The sequence below is a fragment of the Macaca nemestrina genome, chromosome 15 (assembly GCF_043159975.1).
Source record: "Macaca nemestrina isolate mMacNem1 chromosome 15, mMacNem.hap1, whole genome shotgun sequence".
NCBI lineage: Eukaryota > Metazoa > Chordata > Mammalia > Primates > Cercopithecidae > Macaca > Macaca nemestrina.
The window spans coordinates 12556191-12572194 of record NC_092139.1 but is presented as its reverse complement, the minus strand read 5'-3'; the positions used below and the strand labels follow the sequence as shown (position 1 = coordinate 12572194).

The following is a 16004-nucleotide window of genomic DNA, read 5'->3' as shown; positions in this document are numbered from 1 at the left end:
GGCATGTGAGAAGAAAGCCCTTGTCTGCCCTCTTCCCCACCTCCATCCTTTCTAGTCTGGTCATTGCCATGGTAGACCTTTTTCCAAGGCAGCAGCAGCCATGTGGTAGACATCCTGTGCAGCTTGGGAGGAAGCTGGGACGCTGAGGTCGGTGGAGTAGAAGGATGAAAAGAAACTGGGTTCTTGCTGACAGTGCTGAGCCACTGAATTCACTCTAGCACTGCCTACCTTCTGATTTTTCATTAAATATCATAATAAATGGCCTTAGAATGTAAGACAGTTCTCCCCAACCTTATTCCCACTGGGACACATAATTAAAATAACAATTGTATAGCACAAGGTTAAATGGCAGAATATTTGGGGCTTTGATATGGATACTGTTCACAGAAATTAATCGTATTTCTGTATGTTGTTTTCTTGAAGTATAAAAAATACAAAAAATAAAATAGGAAGTTTTAGAAATAAGTAATGCATTTTTATAAAAACTTTTTTTTTTTTTTTTTACATGAGAAACTTGAATTTGCTTTCATGGATAGAACTTTCCTGTGTCAGATTTTATGCTTAAAGTAACTACAGGCAATTTCTGTTCAAGCCTTTTTAATGACGACCTGGCCATATATTTGATAGGCACTATCCACTAAAAGCTTTATTAGTACAAAGAAGCTACATACAAATATAACACTTTTTTTTCTTTTTTTTTTTGCCCAGGTTGGAGTGCAGTGGCGTGATCTTGGCTCACTGCAACTTCCACCTCCTGAGTTCAAGCGATTCTCCTGCCTCAGCCTCCCAAGTAGCTGGGACTGCAGGCACTCACCACCACACCAGGCTAATTTTTTTTTGTATTTTTAGTAGAGATGGGGTTTCATCATGTTGGCCAGGCTGGTCTTGAACTCCTGACCTCAGGTGATCCACCCGCCTCAGCCTCCCAAAGTGTAGGGATTACAGGCATGAGCCACCACACCCGGTACAGACAGGTTCTTGATGTGTTACCAAGGCTGGAGTACCATGGTGCCACCATTGCTCACTGCAGCCTTGAATCCCTGGGCTCAAGCAGTCCTCCCACCTTGGCCTCCTAAGTAGGTGGGATTACAGGTGCATGCCACCATGCCTGGCTAAGTTTTAATTTTTTTTTTTATTTTTATTTTTGTAGCGGTAGTATCTTGCCCAGGCTGGACTCAAACTCCTGGACTGAAGTGGTCCTCTCACCTTGGCCTCTCAAAGTGCTGGGATTACAGGCATGAGTCTTTGCGCCTTGCCAAAATTAATTTTTAAAACACCTTTTCAGAAATTCCCACTGCTAACATTTTATTTAAAGGCTTTACGAGTAAGTATCTTCTTTTCTTTCATTGACAAATGTTGGTATTTGGGATTTCTTGTGATAATGCAGATGGCTTGCAAGTCCAGTGAATTTTTCTAGATGGAATACTGTCTATTTCACAATAGTGTAAAGTGCGCACGGGCAGAACACACAAGCCTGGTTAGATCAATTCCCTGCTGCTAGCCTGGATTCACTAAAAGGGAACAGATGAGAAAGTACAGAAGTAACTAGGTTATATAAAGACAGAAATCAGAACAACTACCTGGAAAGGAACTCAGCAAGAGTTCTGGCCAGACCTCCCACCAATGCCTTGTTAGCTTGGATCTCATGTTCCTTGGCATTTGGAACACAAATCCCCCCAGCAGCCCCATTGCCCCTTGGGCAGTGTACACAGCAGCAAGGCTTGCAACTGGCCAGTAAGGCAGATGTCTGGCTGGTGGAACACCTTTTGACCACACTGCATGCATCAAGCACTGTCAGCACTGTTCAGTGGAGGACCTAATTGAAGACCGGTACTGCTTTTTGGCATGGAAGGTCCATACCTATGGTATTTGTCAGGATTCACCTGGTTGCTAATGGGAAAAACCCAAATTTGAACTGACTTTAAACAAAGGAGGGAACATGACTTTAGCTTCAGAGATGGCTTCTGGTAAGACATCATCAGGGATGACTCTCTCTCTTTCTTAGCCATGATTTATTTTTGCTTCATCATGTGAAATTAAAATTTTTTTCTTTTGGAGATAGTCTTGCTCTGTCACCCAGGCTGGAGTCCAATGGCACGATCTCGGTTCACGGCAACCTCTGTCTCCCGGGTTCAAGCCATTCTCCTGCCTCAGCCTCCCAAGTAGCTGGGATTACAAGTGCCCACCACCACAGCTGGCTAATTTTTGTATTTTTAATAGAGACGGGTTTCACCATGTTGGCCAGGCTGGTCTTGAACTCCTGACCTCAAGTGATCCACCCGCCTCGGCCTCCCAAATGCTGGGATTACAGGCGTGAGCCACTGCGCCTGGCCTAAAATTTAAAATGTAGTTTCAACTTTTATCTACATTATAAAGGTACATAGTTTAAAGACTTAAATACTCAGCTGGGTGCGGTGGCTCACACCTGTAATCCCAGGACTTTGGGAGGCCGAGGTGGGCGGATCACGAGGTCAGGAGATCAAGACCATCCTGGCTGACACAGTGAAACCCCATCTCTACTAAAAATACAAAAAATTAGCTGGACATGGTCGTGGGCGCCTGTGGTCCCAGCTATTCAGGAGGTTGAGGCAGGAGAATGGCATGAACCCGGGAGATGGAGGTTGCAGTGAGCTGAGATCGCGCCACTGCACCCCAGCCTGGGCGACACAGCGAGACTCCATCTCAAAAAAAAAAAAAAAAAAGAAAGAAAAAAGAGTTAAATACTCTACCAGGCTTGTTATGAAAAAGATCTTCTCATCCCTATTTCCCAGGCCTCAAAGGAATTATGGTGTAATTATGTTTAGACAAATATTCAATGTTTACATTATGTAAATAGTAGTCACAGCTGAGCCATCGTACATTCTGATTACTTTTCCTCTTCTGCACAACTTTTTGTTTTCATTAGAGTTAAAAAAATTCTTTTCTGTTTGTTTGCTTACTTTTCTATGCACTAACTCATCTGAATTATTCACCACTGGTTGTGTAAATCTCCCCTCAACGTACTCAGACACATTACAGTCTCTATCAGTTTGGTCTTTTTGAAGAGCATTCTTCAATCTGGATTGGGGCAGCTGAGCAGTGGTTGTCTTAGGCTATTTTCTTCATAGTTTTCCTGGAATTTCTTATATTTCTTCCTAATGAGAGATCCTCTGGTTTTATGGACTTCATGTCTTCACTTTTTCAGTTTTTTACCCTTTTTTTGGTGTAGTAGACTCCTGTGACAATGCACAAGTGAGGTACATTTTAAGATTTAACGTATATTTTCATACTTTTTTGATAATTTGCTTTTAAAATTCTATGCTAGTTAGTATATTACTCAGCAGTAAAAAGGAGCAAACTATTGATACATGTAAAAACTTGGACGAATCTTGAAGACATTACATTGATAAGAAGAGGCAGTTTCAAAAGGTTACATACTGTGTGATTCCATTTATATGACGTTCTCTAAAAGACAAAACAATGGTGATGGAGAACAGATCAGTGGTTGCTAAGGTTTAAGGGTGAAGGGAGGGTCTGACTACAAATGGACCACAGGAGGGAGTTTTTTGGGGTGATGGAAATGTTCTGTATTCTGATGTTGGTGGTGGTTATGATATGGTTCTGATGAGTGGAGGGACACCAGGGCTCTTGTCTCACATGAATTGGATAAAACGACATGGACACGTGTGGAGTGTTTTTTTTTTTTTTTTTTTTTTTTTGGTGAGATGGAGACTCGCTCTGTCGCCCAGGCTGGGGTGCAGTGGTGTGATTCGGCTCACTGCAAGCTCCGCCTCCTGGGTTCACCCCATTCTCCTGCCTCAGCCTCCGGAGTAGCTGGGACTACAGGCGCCCGCCACCTCGCCCGGCTAATTTTTTTTATTTTTAGTAGAGATGGGGTTTCACCGTGTTAGCCAGGATGGTCTCGATCTCCTGACCTCGTGATCCACCTGCCTTGGCCTCCCAAAGTGCTGGGATTACAGGCGTGAGCCACCGCGCCCGGCCTACGTGGAGTGTTTTTAAGGAGCAGAGAGTTTAATAGGCAAGAAAAAAGGAGGAAGCTCCCCTGTACAGAGACAGAGGGAAAGGGCCTCTAAAGCCAAGAGAGGAGATCCCAAGTGTGGCAGATACCAGCCAGTTATATGAGGAGGCTGGAGGAGGCGGTGTCTGATTAGAAGAGGGCTCAGGGGACTGGTTTGACCAGGCATGTCATTCACGTGGCCCACAAAAAAACTGGCCCTCCCACCCTAGTCTTTTAATATGCAAATTAAAGTTGCCACGATGTTCTATACACCTTGGGATATGTGGGGGTGGCAATGTTGCCAAGCACATGTAGGGCAAGGGCAAGAGGACAAAGGTGTGAATTGCCATGTTTGGATGGACCCAGTTTCTTATGGCCTGCATTTGCATATCAAAGGTTGCCGGCCTGACTCTAACAAATGGGACTTTCCTGCTAAACAAGAAACGTTTTTGGAGCTGCTTTAAAAGCAACGAAAACTTCCCGAGGACTCCTTTTCCTCTCTATCTGCCTAAGATAATTTAATAACTCCCATAACAGTTAAACATATCTATATGTATGCTAAAATTTGTAGAACTGTACACTGAAAAAAGTCATTACGTATGTTATAAATTTAAAAATAAAACAGAATTATACATTATAAAGGTGCAGTTGATTCTTACTTTCTTAGAAAGTCATCATGAACACTGAATTCGTGAATACTGAACCGTTGCTCCTGGGGAAATATAGGGTTAGGTTCCTGTGAACCCCAGGTACAACATTTTCAGCAGCCAATCAATACATAACCTTATTTTACGTGTGTTTCTAAAGGAACCTTATTTAATGTGTAGTGTGATCCATTATCGTTAAACTCACAGCCAACAGCACTGTAATGCATGCTTGAAGTAAGCTCATCTAACACACTGGTGTTCTCTGTAAGGCACATTGCAACTTTCTTGCACTTAGGAACACTAGACTGAACTTCCTTTCTAAGCTTGGGTGGTGTTTTAAACGGTGAACTCACCAAGAAAAGCCACAAAAATGCAAAAAAAGATGCAGCACAGCACCAAATAGGCTGTGAAGAGGACCCTAGCTTGCAGTTTAAGGTCGTGGAACAACAAGGCAGAGTGCTGCCCCCTTCAACCTCAGCTGGGAATGTGTGCATTGGGCAAGTCTATTTTTTTCTTGCTCTGTGCACGTCCATGAAAGCACCGGGATCATTGATTTTGAGACTGCAAATTAATTTTAGTGGGTAATCCAAGGCTCTTGTATTGGTTCGAACCCCGAACATGCGCCAACAGACAACACGAGGCGGTGTGGAGCAACACGCTGCTTTAATAAAAAGCGCTGCGCGCACGGAAGCTGAGGCCTAAAACGGCGTCAGCGCCAAATGAGGACTGGGAAGGGGTTTTATAGTCTCCCGGAAACAGGAAGTGTCTGACGTAGCTGTGACGCTTACCAGAACCGCCTCTCTCTTGGTCTTCAGGGGGTACGTGTCTTCCGGCCAGCCCTCTTCCTGCTTCTGCTATCTTGCTGACGCACATTGCTGACGCAAGTGGTCTTGCGCCTTGAGCGTGGGCCTGAGAAGGGAGGAGTTATTCAATCCCTTAAGCTTTCAGGCCCCGGGGAGAATCTTTCAGGTAAGCAAATTTGCAAATATTGAACTTACAGGTAATGAGAACTGACTGTAATTGACCCTCAGAAATTTGAAAATAGGGCCAGGAGGATCTCTTGAGCCCAGGAGTTCAAGACCAGCCTGGGTAACATGGTGAAACCCATTTCTACCAAAAAAAAAAAAAAAAAAAAAAAAAAAAAGGGCAGTTGTGCTGGGGTGTGCCTTTAATCCCAGGTGTCAGGAGGCTGAGGCGAAAGGATTGCTTGAGCCTCGGAGGAAGAGTTTGCAGTGAGCCAAGATTGCACCATTACACTCCAGCCGGGCGACTGGATCTCAAAAAAAAAAAAAAAAAAAAAAAAAAAAAAAAAATCGAAGGTATTACTCTGTTTTCCTTGAGTTTCTCATGTTGCTGGTGATATAACTCTGATGCCATTCTAATTGTTTCATCTCTTAATGGAAACTGTTCATTTTTTTCACCAGCTTTTAGCTACTTTCCTTGCTCCTTAGTAATCTAAAACTTAATGATAGTATTTATCGGTTGGGTCTGTTTCCACGTATTGCCTGTGATACGCCTACCATCTAATAACTCCTGTTCTTTGCGGGTTCTGGGACAATTTGTTAACATTTTTTCTGCCCTTCTGGGTTTTTTTGTTCTCTGTCTGGAACTCCTGGTGTTTGGAATAGGAACTCTTGCGCTAATCCTCTCAGTTTTAAATTTATCTTTTCTCCCCAATTTGCGTGTGTTGGTCTTTCTGCTCAGCTTTCTGGAATATTTCCTTAATTTTATTTTTCAAGCTTTCTATTTAATTTTTCATTTCTGCTGTCATATTTTTAATTTCTCAGAACCTTTTCTATTATTTGAATGAAAACAAATTGGCATCTTATTCTTATTTCGTGAGTGTGGTATTTTCTCTTACGTCTCTGACAATGTTAATGTTTTGAAGGAGGGACCTTTTTCCTCCTGCCCGGTTTTGGTTTCACCCATGTGGCTTCTGCCTTTTTTCCCTTTGGTTGTTTTGGCCTTTGTCTTTCAGGCCTGCTCAAAGGTCTTGTGCTCCTTGGCTATCTGATCTTATTTATTATTATTATTATTTATTATTATTATTATTGAGATGGAGTCTCACTGTTGCCCAGGCTGGAGTGCAGTGACGCCGTCTCAGCTTACTGCAACTTCTGCCTCTTGGGTTCCAGAGAGATTCCTGCCTCAGCCTCCCAAGTAGATGAGATTACAGGCACACACCACCACTCCTGGCTAATTTTTGTATTTTTAGTAGAGATGGGGTTTCGCCATGTTGGCCAGGCTGATCTTGAACCCCTGACCTCAGGTGGTCTGCCCGCCTCGGCCTCCCAAAGTGCTAGGAGTCTGATCTTATTTTAGAAGGAGGTGCTGAAGAGCTGATTGATATTCTGAGAACACAGGGTAGGGTTGGGTTGCTTGTCAAGCCTAAGCATCAGTGTAGGGTGACCTGGGTGGGCCGTGTCCTACCTGCTCCAAAATATCAGTGTATTTAGTTTTCCTTTTTCTACACTGGGTGCATTTCTCAGAGAAGACTGGATCACTCGCCTGCCTAGAGGATATAATCCCTCCTGCCATTGCTTTTGGGACATGGTAGGGAAGGAAGGTTGCAGAGGTCTCAGCAATCAGTATATAAGCTTTCCCCTGTACCCCCTGCTTAGTCCCTGTACCTGAAGCTCCCTGTCCAGAGACTCTCTCTTTTATCCTCTCAAAAGAATAAAGTGCAGTCGTCTGAACAGGACAGAGACAGTCAGATGCCCGTGGCATAGGGGAGGAAACCTGGGATCTAACTCTTTCTTTGATTTTCAAACACTCTATTTTTTGCCCCACTTATGCTTCCAACCTGCAGAGGTATCTGGTGCTACTAATTCCTGAATGTTTCAAGGCCCTGCAGGATACATGGGTTCGTTCTTTTTCTTCTTTTGTTTTTTTTGGCTTTTCCCACTGCCAGCTTGGGATTCAGTTTTCCTGAGTCTGCTACTCCAGTTATCGCTTGTTCATCTACTTTCTAGTGTTAAAAGATTTTTTTTTTTAAAAGGTAAAATTATGACTCTCAGGAAAAAAAAATGAACACACATGAAAGATTCTATTGAACTCATGAATGGGGAAGCTGGTGAGGTGTTAGAACTAGCTCAAAGGAGAACGCAAAGAGCAGATCAGAAATTTGAAATTCACTGATCAGAAATTTGAAATGAATTTGCAAATAGAGAAGTATCAGTTTCCTACTGCTGCTGTTACAAATTGCTTCAAATTTAGTGGCTTAAAATACTAAGTGGCTGTGAACCCCAAATATCTGAGACAAGTCTCAGTCAGTTTAGAAAGTTTATTTTCTGAAGGTTAAGGACACACCCATGACACAGCCTCAGGAGGTCCTGACGTCATGCACCCAAGGGAGTTGGGGTACAGCTTGCTTTTGTACATTTTAGGGAGACATGAAACATCGATTGCTATGTGTAAGATTACATTGGTTCAGTCTGGTTAGGTGGGTCAACTAGAGGTGGGGGCTTCCAGGTAATAAGTAGAAAAGAGACAAAAGGCTGCATTATTTTGAGTCCTTGATCAGCCTTCCACTCAATACACAATTTAGTCTGGCTCATTAAGTCTGCATTTTTACACAAAAATAAGGCAGAGGAAGTAATCATATATGCATTTGTCTCTGGTGAGCCTCAGAGGGATGACTGAGTTCTGTCTGTCCTTTGTCCACAAGGAATTTCCTTGTGGGCAAATTGTGAGGGAGGTATATAGCTTTTTATCTTTGTAACTATCCTATTTAGGAATAAAATGGGAGGCAGGTTTGCCTGACATAGTTCCCAGCTTGACTTTTCCCTTGTCTTAGTGATTTTGGAGTGCCAAGATTTATTTTCTATTGCTTCTCAGCCTTTTGGCTAAGATCAGGATTTATTTTCCTTCCATATGGCTTATTAGCTTACAGTTCTTGTGGTAAAAAAAATCTTAAGACCAAAGACTGCTTTCCTTCTGGAGGCTCGAGAGAAGAATCCATTTCCTTGCCTTTTCCAGCTTCTGGAGGCGGCCTGCATTCCCTGGTTTGTGGCCCCTTCCATCTTCAAAGCTAACAGCATAGCCTCTGCAAATCTCTCTGACCACTGCTTCCATTGTCACATCAACTCTGACTCTGACACACCAGCTTCTGCCTTCTAGAGACCCTCTGACTACAGTGGACCCACCCAGATAACCCAGGATGATTTCTCCATCTTAAGATCATTAACTTCTTCACATTTGCAAAGTCCTTTTTGCTACGTTAGGTAACATACTCACGGTTTCTGTGGATATGATGTGCAGGGGGTGGGAGCATTATTCTATCTACCATAGAAGGCAAACTGGTTTTTCCATGGATGGGTGTGGGAGCAGGAGATAGGAGGAGAATTGCCCCTTCACTGGACAGAATCCATTTGCAAGTCTATAGACAAGAATTATTTTGCATTGCTAATGGATCTACAGCTTACAGAGTTGTAAGAGGTCCCATAAAATCAGAATGGCATTGTGTGGAGGGTGTCTTACGGTCAGTGAGTAGTTTTCCATTGAAACATACATTTCTTCCCATGCCAGATTCCACCATTTCATTGCTTTTGCTTTTCCCATTTCCTTTAACCTAGTGGGTTTATACCTTAAGAAAAGACTATTTTCTGATGTTTAGTGGTATTGGGGAAAAAGGAACAGATCATCAATGCATTCAGCTTCTAGCTTTCTCCCAGTTCTGCTTTCCTTTCTGTGGGCTTTGCTCTTAGGCACATTTTCTCCACATGAACTGTACACCTAAAGATCATGTTATCTGTATTCTAAATTAAAAAAAAAAAAACATTTAAATATATTAAAAATTTAAAAGACTTTTTTTTTTTTTTTTTTTTAAATTTGAGACTGAGTCTCACTCTGTTGCCCAGGCTGGAGTGCAATGGCATGATCTCAGCTCACTGCAACCTCCACCTCCAGGATTCAAGTGATTCCCCTGCCTCAGCCTCCCGAGTAGCTGGGATTACAGGCATGCACCACCACGCCTAGTTAACTTTTGCAATTTTAGTAGAGATGGGGTTTCACCATGTTGGCTAGGCTGGTCTTGAACTCCTGACCTCAGGTGATCCGCCTCAGCCTCCCAAAGTGTTGGGATTACAGGTGTGAGCCACTGCTTCCAGCCTTAACTTTAATTGCATATACAAACTCTACTTTATGCCCCCCTCAATTTATGTTCTCAATTTCACAAATAAATCTTTTTATAATTTGTATCCATTGGCATAGTTTTATAGTTACGGTTTTTTAATGGTTTTATCTTCTAAATTCTATACCAGAATTAAAACTGACTCACATACCACCATTACAGGATTACGTGATTCTGTAATTGTCTATATATTTGCCTTTACCAGTGAGTTTTATATTTTCATGTGGTTTTGTGTTGCTGTCTAGCATTCTTTCAGCTTGAAAAATTCCCTTTAGCAATTCTTATAAGGTAGGTTACTGGTGATGAACTCTGTCAGCTTTTATCTGGGAATATCTTAATTTCTCCCTCACCTTTGAATAACAGTTTACCTGGATACAGTATTCTTTTTTTTTTTTTTTTTTTTTTTGAGATGGAGTCTGGCTCTCTTGCTCAGGCTGGAGTGCATTGGCTGACCTTGGCTCATGGCAGCCTCCACCTTGCATGATCAAGTGATTAAGTGATTCTGCTACCTCACCTTCCTGAGTAGCTGGGATTACAGCAGTGTGCTACCACACCCGGCTAATTTTTGTGTTTTTGGTAGAGATGAGGTTTCACCATATTGGCCAGGCTGGTCTTGAACTCCTGACCTCAAGTGATCCATCCGCCTTGGCCTCCCAAAGTGATAGGATTACAGGCATGAGCCACCACTCCTGGCCCTGGATATAGTATTCTTGATTGACAGTTTTTTCCTTTCAGCACTTTGGAAATATTACCCTACTGTGTCTTGGCCTGCAGCGTTTCTGCTGAGAAATCCATTGATAATCTTATAGAAGCTCCTTTGTACATGACTAATTATTTTTCTCTTGCTTCTTTCAAGAGTCTCTCCTTGTCTCTAACTTCTGACATCTTCATTGTAATACATCTCAGTAGGCCTCTTTGGGTTCATCCTAGTTGGAATCTTCTGAGCTTCTGGAATTTGGATACCCATTTCCTTCCTCAGATTTGGAAGGTTTTAGCTGTTATTTTTTCAAATAAGCTCTATGAATGCCCCTTTCTCTTTCTATTATCCTTCTGAGACTCCTGCAATACCTATATTGGTGCACATAATGGTGTCGCGTAAGTTATTTAGGCTTTCTTCGCTTTTCTTCATTCTTTTTCGTTTTGTTCTTCTGACTTGATAATTTCAAAATGAGTTTTTGAGTTTGCTGGTTCTTTCTTCTGCTTGGTCAAGTCTGCTGTTGACCCCTCTAGTGAATTTTCAGATTCATTTATTATATTATGCAGCTCCAGAATTGTTTGGTTCTTTTTAAAAATGCTTTTTCTGTTCTTATGGATATTCTTATTTTGTTCAGGTATCATTTTCTTGTTTTCGTTTAGTTGTCTGGGTTCTCCTGTTGTGCACTGAGCCTTTTTAAGACAATTATTTTGAATAAATTATCGAGTAATTCACAGATGAATTTTTTTTAGAGTTGGTTTCTAGATATTTATTTTGTTTCTTTGATTAGACCACATTATCTTGTTTCTTCATGTGCCTTGTTATTTTTCTCTGTGATTTGTGCACTTGAAAAAAAGCCACCACTCCCACGCTTTATGAATTGGCCATGTATAGTAAAAGACTTTGACTGATCAACCCAGCTGCCTCACAGACTTTTTCTGGGGTGTGTCTTTTCTAGGCATGTGAATGCAATTTACCAATTAGAGAGGTTTGTGGGTTTCTGTTTCAGTACCTTGTCTTGCTCAGTCTGGTGTCTGCCTGTGACACTGCAGGTTCTCTATTGCTACAAAAAGCCATTGAGCCCTCCTTTGTTTTCAGTGGCACTCAGAGAACCCAAGTATGCTGATTCCCCATCAGTACTCTGAATCAGGCAAGAAAGAAACCAGTCCCTGTGGCATCCCCTCCAAACGCCAGAACGTTGGATTATGTTCCACTCTTTTTGTTCCTCCCAAGGGATAAGTCAGAATTTGGACTTTTTCTCCCAGTTGTATGGAGCTATGCCAGCTTGGGGAAAGGGTAATCACAGGTAACATGAAATAGCTGTTCTTACCTGTTTCAGTGTGGCTGTTCTTGGCTTTGAGCTTGTCTGGGGTACTGTGACATCTGAATTGGTTTCTAGAGTTCTCATAAAGGTATTGTTGACCATATATTGTTTTTGAGTCGGTACCTTGTAGGGAATAAAGTTTAGGGCTGCCTAATCTGCCATCTTGCTGATATCATTAAAAAATGACTGTGAATTTAAATGTGGTTATTTTTGCTATTCATGGATATTAAAGACAAATTTCTGGGTTATAAGTATACTTTAAAGTTGACCGTGCTAAAACAACCCACAGAATTGTTTCACCTAGCTCTGGTAAATGTTTACACAAATGAAAGCTGATAATTATTAGAGTTTTATCCTGAGGTTTTATTAAGTGTCAGTCTCTGAAATAATTTATTCGAATATGGAACTGACAAGTTGGACTTCAAAGTTCAGAGTGTGGTCAATACCTCCTCTTCATGACCTGTCACTGACTTGCTGGGGAACTTTAGGGAAGTTGCCTAACTTTTCCAAACCACTGTAAAAGGGGGAAAACGATGCTACCTCTCTTCCAAGTTTAAAGTGGCAATTAAAAAGATAACATAATTGAAGTGTTTATTTGAGAGCCTGGCTCAAGGTGAAGACATAGTGAGTATTAGGTATTGTTTCATGTACTTTATGGCCTCTGAATAACTTTGAATGAAAATTCAAGCCCAGGGGCTGTGCCTCCAGCCCTCTCTCATAATGGCAACTGTATCCTCCTCTATAATGTCAGACTGGATGCAAGAGTGCATCCTTAGCTCTGAGGCCAAAAATTAAATCTACAAAGCTTAGGAGGGCAGCCCAATGGATCTGGTTTTAAAACGAAAAGTTCCATGTCCAGGAAACCTCTTGAGTCCTGGGCAAACCAGGACATATGGGAAACCCTATTAGTTTCTACAACTGTGTACATGCATACTCTTTTAATGGGAATAGAATGAGAATGTTATCTATATTGGATGACAGTGATGATGGAGATTAACAATGATGACAACAACAATGATGACGATGATGATGATATGCAACAGTGAAGTAATTGCACCACTGTTTTTATTTTTTATTTTTTTGAGATGGAGTCTCACCCTGTCACCCAGGCTGGAGTGCAATGGCATGATCTCAGCTCACTGCAACCTCTGCCTCCCGGGTTCAAGTGATTCTCTTGCCTCAGTCTCCCAAGTAGCTGGGATTACAGGTACCTGCCACCGTGCCCAGCTAATTTTTGTATTTTTAGTGGAGACAGGGTTTCACCATGTTGGCCATGCTGGTCTCTAACTCTTGACCTCAGGTGATCTGCCCTCTTCAGTCTCCCAAAGGGCTGGAATTATAGGCATGAGCCACCGCACCTGGCCCGCACCGTTATAAGGGTTTTATATACATTGACTCATTTAATCTTCACAGCAAAAACATATAGCCCCACCCAGTGGCGATAGGATAGACCTTTCCCCAGACTGAACTAGAGAGGCACAACGTGCTGTTGAGTCTGTCCAGAGCAGCCCACAAAACACCTACATCAGGACTCCTGGCCAACTCCTCTTATTTTTGATTATCGTTTTTTTTTTTTTTTTTTTTTTTTTGACATGGAGTTTTGCTCTGTCATCCAGGCTGGAGTGCAGTGGCACGATCTCGGCTCACTGCAACCTCCACCTCCTGGGTTCAAGTGATTCTCCTGCCTCAGTCACGCAATTCTCCTGCCTCAGAGCTCCTCTTGAATTTTGATTGAGAAGGTCAGAGTGGGACCGAGGAATCTGCCTTTTAAATGCACACCCACGGTGATCCTGACCAGCCACAATGAAACGGTTCTGGGACAGCGTGTGGGAGATGATTTGGTGAGAATGAGGGCGACAGTTTAGGCCAGATGATTTTTGTGTGTAGCCAAAGGTTTTTGCTTTGGAAACTTTACATTCTTCTCCAGGTCTCAGGGAGCTTACTGGATCTGATTCTATCATTTGGGTATTGTATTAGTCCATTCTCACTCTGCTATAAAACTACTACCTGAGACTGGGTAATTTATAAAGGAAAGAGGTTTGATTGACTCACAGTTTCCCATGACTGGGAAGAACTCAGGAAACTTCCAGTCATGACAGAAGGAGAAGCAAGTACCTTCTTCATAAGGTGGCTGGAAAGAGTGTGAGCTAAGCAAGAACTTGCCAAACACTTATAAAACCATCAGGTCTTGTGAAAACTCACTCACTATCACAAGAACAGCATGGGGGAAACTGCTCCAATGATCCAATCACCTCCCATCGGCTTCCTCCCTCGATGTATGGGGATGATGGGGATTACAATTCAAGATGAGATTTGGGTGGGGACACAGCCAAACCATATTGTTTTGCCCTGGCTCCTCCCAAATCTCATGTTCTCACATTTCAAAACATAATCATGCTTTCCCAACAGTCCCCCAAAGTCTTAACTCATTCCAGCATTAAACCAAAAGTCCAAGTCCAAAGTCTCATCTGAGACAAGGCAAGTTCCTTTCACCTTGGAGCCTGCATAATCAAAAGGAAGTTAGTTACTTGCAAGAGCAATGGGGGTACAGGCATTGGATAAATGTTCCCATTCCAAAGGGGATACATTGGCCAAAACAAAGGGGCTACAGGCTGCATGCAAGTCCGAAATCCAGCAGGGAAGTCATTACATCTTAAATCTCCCATGGTCTTGGGAAGCTCCGCCTCTGTGGCTTTGCAGAGTACAGTCCCCCTCCCAGCTGCTTTCATGGGCTGACATTGAGTGTCTGTGGCTTTTCCAGGTGCATGGTGCAAGCTGTCGGTGGATCTGCCATTCTGGGGTCTGTAGGACAGTGGCCCTCTTCTCACAGCTCCACTAGGCAGTACCCCAGTGGGGACTCTGTGTGAGGGCTCCAACCTCACATTTCCCTTCCTCATTACTCTAGTGGAGGTTCTCCATGAGGGCTCCACACCTGCAGCAAACTTCTGCCTGGACATTCAGGCATTTCCATACATCCTCTGAAATCTAAGAGGTTCCCAAACCTCAATTCTTGACTTTTGTGCACTCACAGGTCCAATACCATGTGGAAGCCACCAAGGCTTGGGGTTTGCACCCTCTGAAGCAATGGCCTGAGCTCTACATTGGCCCTTTTAGCCACAGCTGGGATGCAGGGCACCGAGTCCCGAGAATGCTCAAAGCAGCAAGGCCCTGGGCCTGGCCCACAAAACCATTTTTTCCTCCTAGATCTTAGGCCTGTGCTGGGAGGGTCTGCCATGAAGACCTCTAACATGCCTTGAAGACGTTTTCTCCATTGTATTGGCAGGTAACATTTGGCTCCTTGTTATTTTTGCAAATTTCTGCAGCCAGCTTGAATTTCTCCCCAGAAAATGAGTTTTTCTTTTCTATTGCATCACCAGGCTGCAATTTTTCTAAACTTTTATGCTTTGCTTCCATTTTAAACATAAGTTCCAATCTCAGATCATTTCTCTCAAGTTCAAAGTTCCACAGATCTCCAGGGCAGGGGCAAAATGCCACCAGTCTCTTTGCTAAAGCATAGCAAGAGTGACCTTTACTCCAGTTCCCAACAATTTCCTCATCTCCATCTGAGACCATCTCAGTCTGGACTTCATTGTCCATATCACTAATAGCATTTTGGTCAGAACCATTCAACAAGACTAGGAAATTACAAACTTTCTCACATCTTTCTGTCTTCTTCTGAGCCCTTCAAACTGTTCCACCCTCTGCCTGTTACCCAGTTCCAAAGTCGCTTCCACATTTTTGGGTATCTCTATAGCAGTGCTGCACTCCTGGTACCAATTTACTATATTAGTCCGTTCTCACACTGCTATAAAAATACTACCTGAAGGCCGGGTGCAGTGGCTCATGCCTGTAATCCCAGCACTTTGGGAGGCCAAGGTGGGTGGATCACCTGAGGTCAGGAGTTCAAGACCAGCCTGGCCAACATGGCAAAACCCGTCTCTATTAAAAATACAAAAAAATTAGCTGGGTGTGGTGGCATGTGCCTGTAATCCCAGCTACTTGGGAGGCTAAGACGGGAGAATCGCTTGAACTTGGGAGGTGGAGGTTGCAGTGAGCCGCCACTGTACTCCAGCCTGGGTGACAGAGCAAGACTCCATCTCAAAAAAAAAAAAAAAAAAAAAAAAAAATATATATATATATATATATATATATATATATATGTTACCCGAAACTGGGTGGTTTGTAAAGGAAAGAGGTTTAATTGACTCATA

At 42.7% G+C, this 16004-nt stretch overlaps 1 long non-coding RNA gene across 16 annotated transcripts in view; it reads left to right on the top strand.

Annotated features, from left to right (window-relative positions):
* The window catches only part of LOC105470662 (uncharacterized), a 411643-nt gene that overhangs the window by 29413 nt on the left and 366226 nt on the right, over positions 1–16004 (top strand). For 11 of the 16 annotated variants that reach the window (XR_011613240.1, XR_011613246.1, XR_011613239.1 and 8 more), the window contains exon 1: positions 5356–5613. The exons of the other annotated variants lie outside the window; for them this stretch is intronic. This is a non-coding gene — a long non-coding RNA (uncharacterized lncRNA). Of the gene's footprint in view, positions 1–5355; positions 5614–16004 lie in introns of those variants that run through there. 16 annotated transcript variants of the gene reach the window in all.